The 11,564-nt window shown below is 44.4% G+C and overlaps 1 pseudogene; it reads left to right on the forward strand.

The window, feature by feature from the left end:
- The first annotated feature begins 5,196 nt into the window (after positions 1-5,196).
- LOC121030037 (epithelial splicing regulatory protein 1-like) lies at positions 5,197-8,528 on the forward strand (annotated as a pseudogene).
- Positions 8,529-11,564: the final 3,036 nt, after the last annotated feature.

The raw sequence follows: 11,564 nt of genomic DNA on the forward strand, positions 1-11,564 counted from the left end.
CTCCATTGACCCAGAATGCAGAAAATGCCTCATATTGGAAAGTCATCTTGTGACTTGTGACCGGGTTGGGTGCATACTGTAGTGTGGTAGATTGTACTTGCCAAAGATGGTCACAATAATAACTCTCATGCTACATGGTCTTCATGCAATGTGACTTTGATACACTTTCCATTGAGGGGTGGGATCTATGTTCCTTCCTAAATTGGGCAGCATTTTATTTCAACCAATAGGGCATGGTGGAAGCAACACACCATGAGCTCATAAAATGTGATTCAGCTTCTGCCTTTTTTGCCAGATTCTTTCACTCTTACAGCCTTCAGCTGTTAACAATTCAACTTCCCTGAGGCCACCAAACTGTGAAGAAGCCCAAACTATTCCATAGGGATTACATGGATAAGCCCTGGGACCACATGGACAGAGAGACAGAGAACAGATAGCCCTCAGTATTCCATCCCTCCACTATTCCAGCTCCAGTCACATCTGAATGCAACCACTGCAGAGGCTCTAGGCCAGAATCACCCAGCTGGTATTTCCTGGCATTCTTGTGCCAAAGAAACTATAAGGTAAAATAAATGTTGTTTTAAGTCAAAGTTTAAGCCTAAATTTTGAAGTGATCTGTTCCAGGGAAATGCATAACTGGAATATCTAGTTTCCAGTCTGTGATGCCAACACAGTAAGATGGTCAAAATATCTGCTGTTTCTTTATTCCCCTATAAAATTTGCCTACCAGGGCCAATAGAAACACAACTTGTGCCAAGATCTGGCAAATTCCCAGAGGGAATAGAGTAGCTGGCAATCATTAAATCATTTAAAAAGGCTTTCTTCTCTGGAATTCTAGTGCATCTGGTCTTTGTCATTTGGTCTCTGATATATTTAAAAACACATTTATTTATTCGTTTGTTTGTTTGCAGTTTATTCTTTTATTTTCTAGTTACCACAGAGGGATTCTTGGCCTGCTAAGACACAATCCGTTCTGTTCCCATTCTGTTTAAAGGCAAATACCCCCTTCACTCACTATACCTATTTCCAACAAAGTTTTATCATTGCATCTGTCACTATTTAGAACATACACACACACACACACACACACACAAATGCTTCCCTCAGTTTGTTATAATACTTATCTACTAATCACTATAGAATCCAGGACTTTCTGACTCCAAAATAAAGTTGTAAATATGGTATTTCTTAGTTTGAATAATGGATAATTTTTTTTCTAAATTTCACCATTTCTGAGTATTATAGAACCAGGTGGTAAAAGCAGTCACACCCAAAGTAAAACAGATGCCTTCTGAAAAAGCTGCCCTACTTCTCAATGGTCCAGATTGGAACACAGAACCACATACAGACCAACCACCACAGTACATCTAGGATGTAGTAATTAATATAAGCCAGGTAAGGTCCACTCCTGTGTTGGTGGGTAGGATGATCACTAAGAATTTTGAGGTTCTGTTAGGAATGGGGAGGGGATATACTAGTTAGTATTCTTAATACCAAACAATATAAAATGATTTCTGTAATTCCTGCTAAAAAATATTGAAGAGCTATCAGAGGGCCCAGTGTATATACTATCTAGCTAACCATCTGTAGAAATGGAATGGGGTATAAATTTAAAACATACCATAAATCCAATCTCTTTAGGATGACTCTACCCACTAGAAATTTCCTGCCATGCCACATGATCTAGACATTCCAGAACACTCACCATTGCATTGCTTACCTATGGCTTCCTAGGTTCCTATTCATTCCAAAATGCTGATTCTGAGAAGAGGCATATTGTCCTCGTTTAGAATTCCATATTTGAAAGCCAGGCCCCATATCCAACTTTTCCTGAATTTACCTGAAATATTCAGGTGGTGCATGGCAAAAGAACAACAGAAACAGAAGAAAAAAGAAAAAAAAAAAAACCAAACATACATGTTATTTCTTCCACTTTTCTGTGTAATGCTAGTCATATGTTTTCACTTACCAACATAGATAAAGTACAGTTCAGGGTTTCTCAAGTATATCATTGCATTAGAAGTCAAATTCAATTGTGTTCCAGACCTTCATGATCATGGCTAAATTGTATCCACTACTTCTGTAATAAATTACCACAAATTTAGCGGTTTAAAAAAACCGAAATGTATAATCTTCCAGTTCTGTATGTCACATGTATGCCACGGGTCTCACTGAGCATAAGTCAAGGTGTTGGCACTGATGCATTCTTTGCTGGAGGCTCTAGTCACAGCCAGTAGCTGTGACTTTTTTTTTTCTGTGGTGTCACATTTCTGTCTGGCTGACTACACCAGGAGTTTCTCCCATTTTGATTATACTGAGCCCATTTTAACAATCCAAGACAATCTCCCCAAATCAAGGACCTTAACCCTTAATTACACCTCCAAAATCCCTCTTGCCATGTAAGGTAACATATTCACAGGATCTGTGCACAGTGGTGGTATTACTCTTTTTTTTTTTTTTTTTTTTTTTTTTTTTAGTGCAGTACCTGGTTTATTCTGACGCAGGTGAATCCCAGCACAGCGGTAGATTGTGAAACGAAGGTGTGGATTTCTGGGTGTCTGGGTCTGGGCTAGCATTTCACCGTGTAAGGCGGGAAGTCCTCGACCTGTGTGGAAGCTGCTGTGCTGCTTCCAGCACCTTGAAGCCCAACACCTGGTGCCGGGCTTGCGCCGCCTGCTCCTACCACTTGTGCGTCTCTTCGCCTCTTATTACTTGTGCGTGGCCACGCAATACAAGGTGAGTATCAGGGTCATCTGGAGGTCATAGTCCCACTGCTACTTGCGTGTTCAGTAGCCCGCTCCACAGGGCCCCTCTCGCCCTCTTCCTGGCGCCGGTCTTGGCCGCTGGTGACTTAGTACGGAGTACCAGGGGAAAAAGTCAATCTCCAGGTAGGCGCTGCCCCAAACGCGCAGATAGGCCAGGTGGAGGCAGACCAAGGGCAGGGTTAGAGGGAGGGAGCCGGCTGCTGGCCTACTCAGATGGGCTTCGAGTTGCCGTCTGGGGATTGAAGACTCTGTACAGGGGCACCCTTGTCTCTGGCCTCGCTCCGGGCGCCGAGTTGCGGACTGACCTGGCCCTCAATAGCTAGCTTCCTTGGTATTGGGAGCGGTCCCCAGAGTGGATTTGCGGGCGGCAGTACCGGCGTTGGGGCGAACCCCGGAATTCCGCGAACTGCCAGGGCCCTTCGACAGCCCGGCCTGCTGGGGGCTGGGCGCTGGGGGCAGCAAACCGGGGTCCACCATGCACGCGCTGGGCGGAGTGGACAACAGTGGGAGAAACCTGAGGGGGTCTGGCAGCGAGTCTCGGCAAGGAACCCCGAAGTTCTTCGTCTAAGTTCGTGGTGCTAGGGGACCTCCGGAGCACTCCCCTACTCCCGTCGGAGCTGCCAGGGTTTAGGGGAGTCAGTACAGCCGTGCGGTGATCAAACTTTCCTGACCACTCCGGGTAAGCCCTCGTGTTTCGAGGAGGCGGAGCACCCCGCCCCCGGCGCGCTGCGCCAGCCTCAGCCTTGCCCCTTAGCGGTGGTGGTGCGGTGCGGCGGCATGGTGCAGTGCTCTGCCGCGCACGCAGGCGCGAAAGAGGCAGAGAGGGACTACGCCTCTGCGGGGGGCGGAGAGCCGACCCTTGCAGGCAGCCATGGGAGTGACGTCGGGCCTGGCCTCCTGGCCCCACTGTGGGCTCAGCGACAGCCGCCTACAGTCTTTGGCCTGTGGGCTGGTTGGGAGAGGGCGTGAGAGGGCTCCAGAGCGGGAGCCGCTGGTGGCCTACAGCACCTCCAGCGTTTTCTCTTCCGGACTATTGCTGTCTGCCCCCAGGCCTCATGCCCAGCTCCAGTGTTCTCTCCAGGCTGGGCGGGCCACTATCTAGAGGGCTTGGGAGCCGCCGAGCTGTTCTCTCCACACCAGAAGCAGTAACCTGGTGGGAGCTACTGGGTGCTTCCTTGTGGTTGGGACGCCTGGGTGGGGTGTGCTGGGCACTCTGCTGGACTTGAGGGCTGCCTGGGGACTCGCCTTCTTGACATCGACCACAGCGGAGGCTGTGCTGTGTACCTTCTGGGGATGAGTCTGAGAGGGTCTCAGGTTTACCTCCGAGGGGAATGGCTGCTTTTTTCGGCCCTGTGTGGGGCCTTGGCTGCATTGCGTCATTCAGGGCCCCATTGGAGTGCCCCTGGGCAGGCCTGGAGGGTGCTGTCGTTGGGCCCTTTCTTCTTCGAGCTGCCCAGGGAGACCATGCTTTCCTTACTCTCAGCTTGCTGAGGTCCTTGCTATGTCCTAGGGGTGACCACATGTTCTGCAAGAACCCTGAGTTCTGCAGGGGGCCAGACCTTCCACGAGAAGGGTGGGTGTAGTGCAACCAGGGGACAGCACCTTTGTTGATGGGGCCATGGGGTGTCACAACAGCCAGGCATGCAAGAAGCCAGCATGTGGTCGATGCAGGCCAAGGTGGGGGCAGCTGGCCCATCCATGACTATCTTCTGGAAGAATTTGGTAGGCTTGGATGGTGGCAGCCAGGGGCTGGTCAGGGGCATGATGATCAGCCAGTCCAGGAGGCCTGCCGCCAGCTTTGCCTAGTACTCATAGCACACCAGCTGTGAGGCATGCAGGCATTGAGACCCAGGACACCCATGTTGGGTGAGATGAGTATGTAAAGCCTCACCATTGGCCACTTTATCCTGCTAGCCCAGCTTTCTTAATAGATTGTTGAGGCCAGGGAGGCTGTCATTGCTCAGGTGGGTCACCAGCACAGCTCCTACCCAGTCTGGGTGCCTCATCAGCTTCCAGAAGCTCAATGGGGTCAGTGCTGCCTTTGACCAACTGTGAAGCCATTGACAGTGAAGAAGGTGGTATCACCAAGGACTCGGGGGAAGATGTAGCAGCAGCAGGGCCTGTTGAGCCTGGGAAAGCCCATTGAGGCTGCTGGCACCAGCAGCTGGGCCACTCACTCTAAGAGATCTCCCAGGCCCTTGGAGGCCAGCAGCTGCACGCTTCCTGCCCACAGTGTAGGGTATGGGTCCGTTGTGTATTTGGGTGGTTAGCTGCGGCTTTTTGCACCAGGGGTAGCAAGGAGTGTATGTGTGTGTGTATGTTGGGGGGGGGCACTCTCTTATTCTCATAGAAGAGGTTTTAGCACAAGTTTTCTTCTCACTTCCACCCCACCTCATTATCTCCAGATCCCCTTCTCTCCTCACATATTGTCATGATAGAGTCTGCCCATTACTTGATCATGCTTTTTTGAGATCACTGTTGGGGCCACTTATGGGGTCAAGCTGGGCTCTACTGAGAAGGAGTGCTATTAGTGCTATTATGTGCTGATAGTGCTATTATGGAAAATTGTGGATCTGGCCAAGAACGAGTACACAAAATAACTATCACAAAATACTAGTTAGACTGGATTCGTTGGAACTGATGGAAAAGAAACTAAGATCCATGTGAAAAGCCTGTCCTGTCAGGAGTAGGTGGACCCAGCTCTGAGACAATTTAACCAGTCAGTGAACAATGCACTCAACACTGGGGTGGGGACCTCCTTCTGTCTCTGTACTGATAGGCAACCTCATATCAGGCAAATCTGAAGGCTTCCAAGAAGAATGTGTTATTGCCTGAATCATTTTTTTCTATTTTTTTAATTTTATTTAAATCCAAGTTAGTTAACATATAGTATAATAATGATTTCAGGAGTAGAATTTAGTGATTAATTACTTACATATAACACCCAGTGCTCATCCCAACAAGTGCCCTCCTTAATGCCCATTGCCTATTTAGCTCATCCCCCAACTCAACACCGCTCCGGCAACCCTTAGTTTGTTCTCTGTATTTAAGAGTCTCTTATGGTTTGCCTCCCTCTCTGTTTTTAACTTACTTTTTCTTCCCATCCCCTATATTCATGTTTTGTTTCTTAAATTCCACATACGAGAGAATGTATTGTTGCCTGAGTATTTTTTTTTAATCTTTGAGGAGAATTCAAGAAATGTTACCCTGATTCATCTGATATTGATAAACTGGATATTGCAGCAATGATACGGTGTTTAAATTTTGAGAATAGGTCAGTCTCCCAGTATGGAACCTCTCAAGTTAGATGTGGGGAATATAATTTTAGCAATGATTTCAGAACCCTATCATCACAGATTTTCAAATCCGGAGATAGTAAGTTCCAAATTTGGAAGTGGCACTTGCAGCAAGATGGAACTTATTGATGATAATACTGTAGTCAGGACTCAAGGTTTACTATGGCAGTGTTTAGATCAGGACATTGCAGGATTCTTTAAATGACTCAATATTGCTGTGAGAGATACAGCAACTTTGTCTGAATGTCCAGGGTGGAAAGAATAGAGAAGTACCGGTTAGGTTTGTACATGAGGAGTATAGAGGCCTAGTACTACAGAAGCACAAACATCACATGGAGACCCAGTACACTGAGGTTTACAAAGCAACAGGTGATGATTTTCTTAAATTTGCTGGTGGTACATCCAAAGAAGTAGCCCAGTTTCTCTCCTAGGAGAAAGAAGTGATCGACTGTATGTGAGTGCTCACATCTGATGAAGTGGTGACCTTTTCTGGACAGCATTGCCTCACCAATGGGGGGAAGGAAGCCATCTTCTTTGTTAACTCCTGGATCAGTAGGCCAACAGGAAATGCTTTTGTCCTCTTTGCTCATGAGGAATATATACAGAACATGACGAAGGAGCATAAGGACTTGTTAGGAAAGGATACATTGAACCCTTTAAGAGAATAGGAGCTGAAATTCAGCAGATGATGGATCATTTCTCAGCCCCTCTCATTCCTCTTCCCACCATTATTCCAGTACTACCTAGGCAGTTTGTACACCTACAAATGTTGAAGAGCATATACACCTTTGAGATATTTCTTGATCTTTCTTGAGGACCTCCTGTAATTTCTTGGGGAGTTTTGTCCAAATATTCAAACTCACAGGGTTCACATGATATTGAATCATCAGGGCTACCCATGGGTAAAGGTGCCTTTATCCAGATGAAGTCTATAGACAAAGCATTTATGGCTGCACAGAAGTATCCTAAAAAACTGTGAAGGACAGACATGCTAAAGTCTTTTAGTATTCAGCTGAGGAGATGAACATTGTATTCATGGGACAGGGCACATTTTGTTTTTTACATTTACTAGTTTATTATATAATAAAGTATATTATATAGGATACAGACGAATAGCCAGATGAAGCAGTACATAGAGTGATGTCCCAAAGTGTCCTAAGCACAGGAGCTTCTGTCCCCATGGAGTTGGGGTGTGCCACCCTCCTGGCATGTGAATATGTTCACCAACCCAGAAACTCTCTGAACCTCATACTAATTGAGATTTTTTAATGGAGGCTCCATTATAATTAATTATCATTATTGATAATTAATTCCATTTGTAGTCCCTTTCCTCTCTTGGTGGAATGAAAGTTAGGGCTAAAAGACTTAAGATTCTAGTCATGGCTTGGTCTTTCTGATGGCTAGCCACCATCCAATAACGTACCAAGAGTCATTTTGTTAGAACAAAAGACACTCCAGGATATTCTAGGGGATTTAGGAATTTAGTGTTAGATGCTCCTATTATGTAGGAAATTGCAGTTCTTAGGAGCTCTGTGTCACCAACTGGAATCAAAAATGAAATGTTAAGGAAAAAAAATTCTCCTAGCACCTCTATTATAAAGGGTTTGGGGAGCTCTGCATCAGGAACCAGGAAAAGACACGCACACACAGAAACATACATCATTTCACACCAGGTAATCTGAGTCTGTTCCCCACCCCCCACCCCCACCTCATCTCTACTCCCTCTCCAACTATATCATTGATCTGGTTGAGCCAAAATCCTAGACTGTTGAGAGTTTCTTAGACAAAGCCACAGCTCTGGTACCAAGAGCCAGTGATATGATGTTTGTATTAGTTTTTAACTGTTGCCTAATGAATTGAAGCCAACTTAGTGACTTAAAGAAAAGCCATTTATTCACTGTTCTGTAGGTCAGAAGTCAGTCAGGCTTGACTGTGTAGCATCTCACAGGGTCAAAATGAGTGAGCCAGGCTAGGCTCTTATCTAAAGGTCATCGTCTTTTTGTGCCAGCCAAATAGCCAGAGGTGGGACCAATGAGTCCTGGACTGAGACTGCCTTACAGTGATGGTTCCCTACCCTCTTTGGGAGAGAGAAATGCTGACTCTACTCTGAAAGCTCCCAACTGCAAAGTTTACTTCTTTAGCTGTTGTGGTTAAAAGGTGCTTGAGGATCCCTCCTGCACTGGTGCTTTTGCTTTCTGCATTCCACCTCCCACTCCAGTGCTCTGCTAGGCGAGGGCCTGTGGCTGCAGAGCTTTTTAATGTAACTTAGCACAGAAGCTAGATGCTTGGTCCCAAAGAGAACAAGTAAACCAAGAATATGTAGAAGGTGCCATTTCTGTTCTTAATTTTAGAAAACACATCACTCCGGATCCTAGTAGGAATCAGCATGGTCTGGCCAGAAAATCACATTATGATTTCAGGTATGGAAGATGGCATGGTGACCCTAAGTGCCTGTGAAAAGCCTTAGGAGTCTGTGGGCTTAATAGCTCTGGTGCCAACAAGTACAGAGAGTATGACATTCACATAGAAGATCTGCCAACTCCAGAAAGCATCCATGCCCAAGGAGAAAGAGTACCACAACCCCAAATGTGGCAGCTAGTCACTCCATGGAGAAAGTGGATGGAGAGATATGGACAACAGTGAGAAAGATGGCTTGGTGACAGTGACCTTGGTTGGAATCATAGTTGAGGGTCTTATTAGCCAGTGCATTCATTAGTGGGATCATTATCGAAGTTGGGTGAAAAATGTCAGAAGGATATCCTGAAGAGCTAAAGAATTGTGATATTCTGCCAACATGTTTAAAAAAAGAGATTTTCCAGGGTCGCCTGGGTAGCTCAGTTAGTTGTTTCTGACTTGGACTCGGGTCACAGTCTCACAGTTCATGAGTTCAAACCCTACATTGGGCTCTGTGCTGGCAGCTCAAAACCTGGAGCCTACTTCAGATTCTGTGTCTCCCTCTCTCTCTGCCCCTTCACCAGTCACACTCTGTCTCTAAATAAATAAACGAGGGGCGCCTGGGTGGCGCAGTCGGTTAAGCGTCCGACTTCAGCCAGGTCACGATCTCGCCGTCCGTAAGTTCGAGCCCCGCGTCGGGCTCTGGGCTGATGGCTCAGAGCCTGGAGCCTGTTTCCGATTCTGTGTCTCCCTCTCTCTCTGCCCCTCGCCCGTTCATGCTCTGTCTCTCTCTGTCCCAAAAATAAATAAATGTTGAAAAAAAAATTAAAAAAAAATAAATAAACGAACAAACAAACATTAAAAGAGAGTGAGAGAGAATGAGTTTCCAGTTTTTCCCATCCCTGAGCATGTGGCAAAAGATGACCCATGGACATGCTTGGCCACTTCACTCAAAGTCCATGATAATCCCTCCACTTGCCAATAGTAACCAAAGGAAAACTAATTCATAAAACTTGCTTCTCTAAACATTTGTCTTCTGACTGTTTTTAAATACGTATTTTGTCAAATATGATTTAGAAGACAAAATGCATAGAAATATGGAGCAAAACCAAGCTGATTTGTAACAAATGTAGACAATATAATTCAATCAATATTAGAAACTATGATGATGTCCTTGTTCTAACCATTCTGTTCTTTTTAAAATGCAAAGAATATATTTATACCAATGGAGTCCTTGGGGCTAGTGCTATGCCAGTAAGTAGAACAAACATTTGGCAATCTCTGATCTCTCTCTCTCTCTCTCTCTCTTTTAGAGAGAGAGAGAGAGAGAGAGTGAGCTCAAGTCAGGAAGAGGGGCAGAAGGGGAGAGAGAGACTCTTAAGCAGACTTCATGCTCAGCATACAGCCTGACATGGGGCTGGACCCCCATGACCCTGGGAATATGACCTTAGCTGAAATAAAGAGTCTGTATTCAACCATGCAGGTGCCCCTCTTCTACTTTTAAAACTTGATTTGGGGTGAATGTTCAAGTAAAGAAAAAAACTAGAATTATATGTAATGAGCAACTGTCTACCACTCATTTAGATAAATCATAAAGGTATCTATTTTAGATCATAAATGGGAAGTTTATACTTTGGAGAAGACATATGTTTCTCACAACAAGGACATCAGGCAGCCTGCAGGTTTGCTTTACTGCCTTCTCCAGTAATGACTGATGACTGAAAGTTTGCCCCTACCTGCCACCTGCACTTCTTTTCGATGAAGGGAAGGCAGAGCTAATGAGGCAGACTTCTTTCTTTTCTGTGGAATAAGTCCTTCAGATTGGCTACTTTGTTCTGGAATATGGAGATCTCTGTTCTGTATTCTGATGAAGCTGGACACCCAATGTTGATAGGGGCTTAGAAAGTGTTCTAGAAAGTAAGAACCATGATGGTTCCCAAACAGAAAGAAACTCTGTGAGTGCCTTTAGCATGAGAAATAGAACCTTTCAGTTTCCTAACATTTACTTCTGCTCCAGAGGACACACGTGGGAAGCAAAAATAATCTTGCAAAACTCTAATTTTAAAGATGCAGCTGGATTTAAAGGCTTGAATTAAAAATAAAAAATATTCCCAGTCTTCATGATATTCCACATATTTCTGTAGGGTCATAATTGACAGATCAAAATAAAGGCTCCAAAGCTGCCATTCTGTATTGGCACTATCCAGCTTAGTTTATTTCTTCCTATTGATCTGTTGAATTCTCTTCTGTAAAAAAAAAAAAAAAAAAAAAAAAAAAAAGTTTTGTCCTGAGATGTTTTGTTGTGATTATGGTGGTACAATTCTGACATCCTCTAAACTTGTACAAGTTTATAAAATAGGAAAAAGTAAACTCTCAGTCAGAAAGCACTGCCTGTACCTCCCATTTTTGGCAGTAATATGTGGATGTTATTTTAAACAGTGTGCCTTTGTGTTTTCAAATCCAGTTGATCTTACACTGGACCCGTTACCTGCTAGGACAGGATCATGAATTTCTTGGTCATATCTGTTTTGGTACTTAATGCAGTGTAGACATGTTCTAAAACTATCTATCTATCTATTTATACACACACACGCACACACACAAACACACACACATTCACGTATATATGTATATACATACATGTTTTGCTTGAACCAAGAAAATTGCTAACCACAATTAATTATTAATGATTTAAAAGTCAAACTGAATATCATAAATAGATTACTCTAGAATAGTCTTTAACTGGTAAAACTATATAGGTTCTTATTATCTTTTTTAAAATTTCTTTAATCTAGGAATAATAAATGTTTTGTAACCATACTAAAAATTATTATACCCAAAACAGTGTTAATGTTATCATAGAGGAAGGAGGGAAAAATATGATAAAAGAGAGGGAGGCAAACCATAAGAGACTCTTAAATACAGGGAACAAACTGAGGGTTGCTGGAGGAGTGTTGGGTGGGGAGATGGGCTAAATAGGTGATGAGTATTAAGGAGGGCACTTGTTGGCATGAGCACTGGGAGTTATATGTAAGTGATGAATCACTAAGTTCTATTCCTGAAATCATCATTACACTATATGTTAACTAGCTTGGATTTAAATAAAATT

Source organism: Herpailurus yagouaroundi, unplaced genomic scaffold, assembly GCF_014898765.1.
Source record: "Herpailurus yagouaroundi ecotype Mexico unplaced genomic scaffold, PumYag 139, whole genome shotgun sequence".
NCBI lineage: Eukaryota > Metazoa > Chordata > Mammalia > Carnivora > Felidae > Herpailurus > Herpailurus yagouaroundi.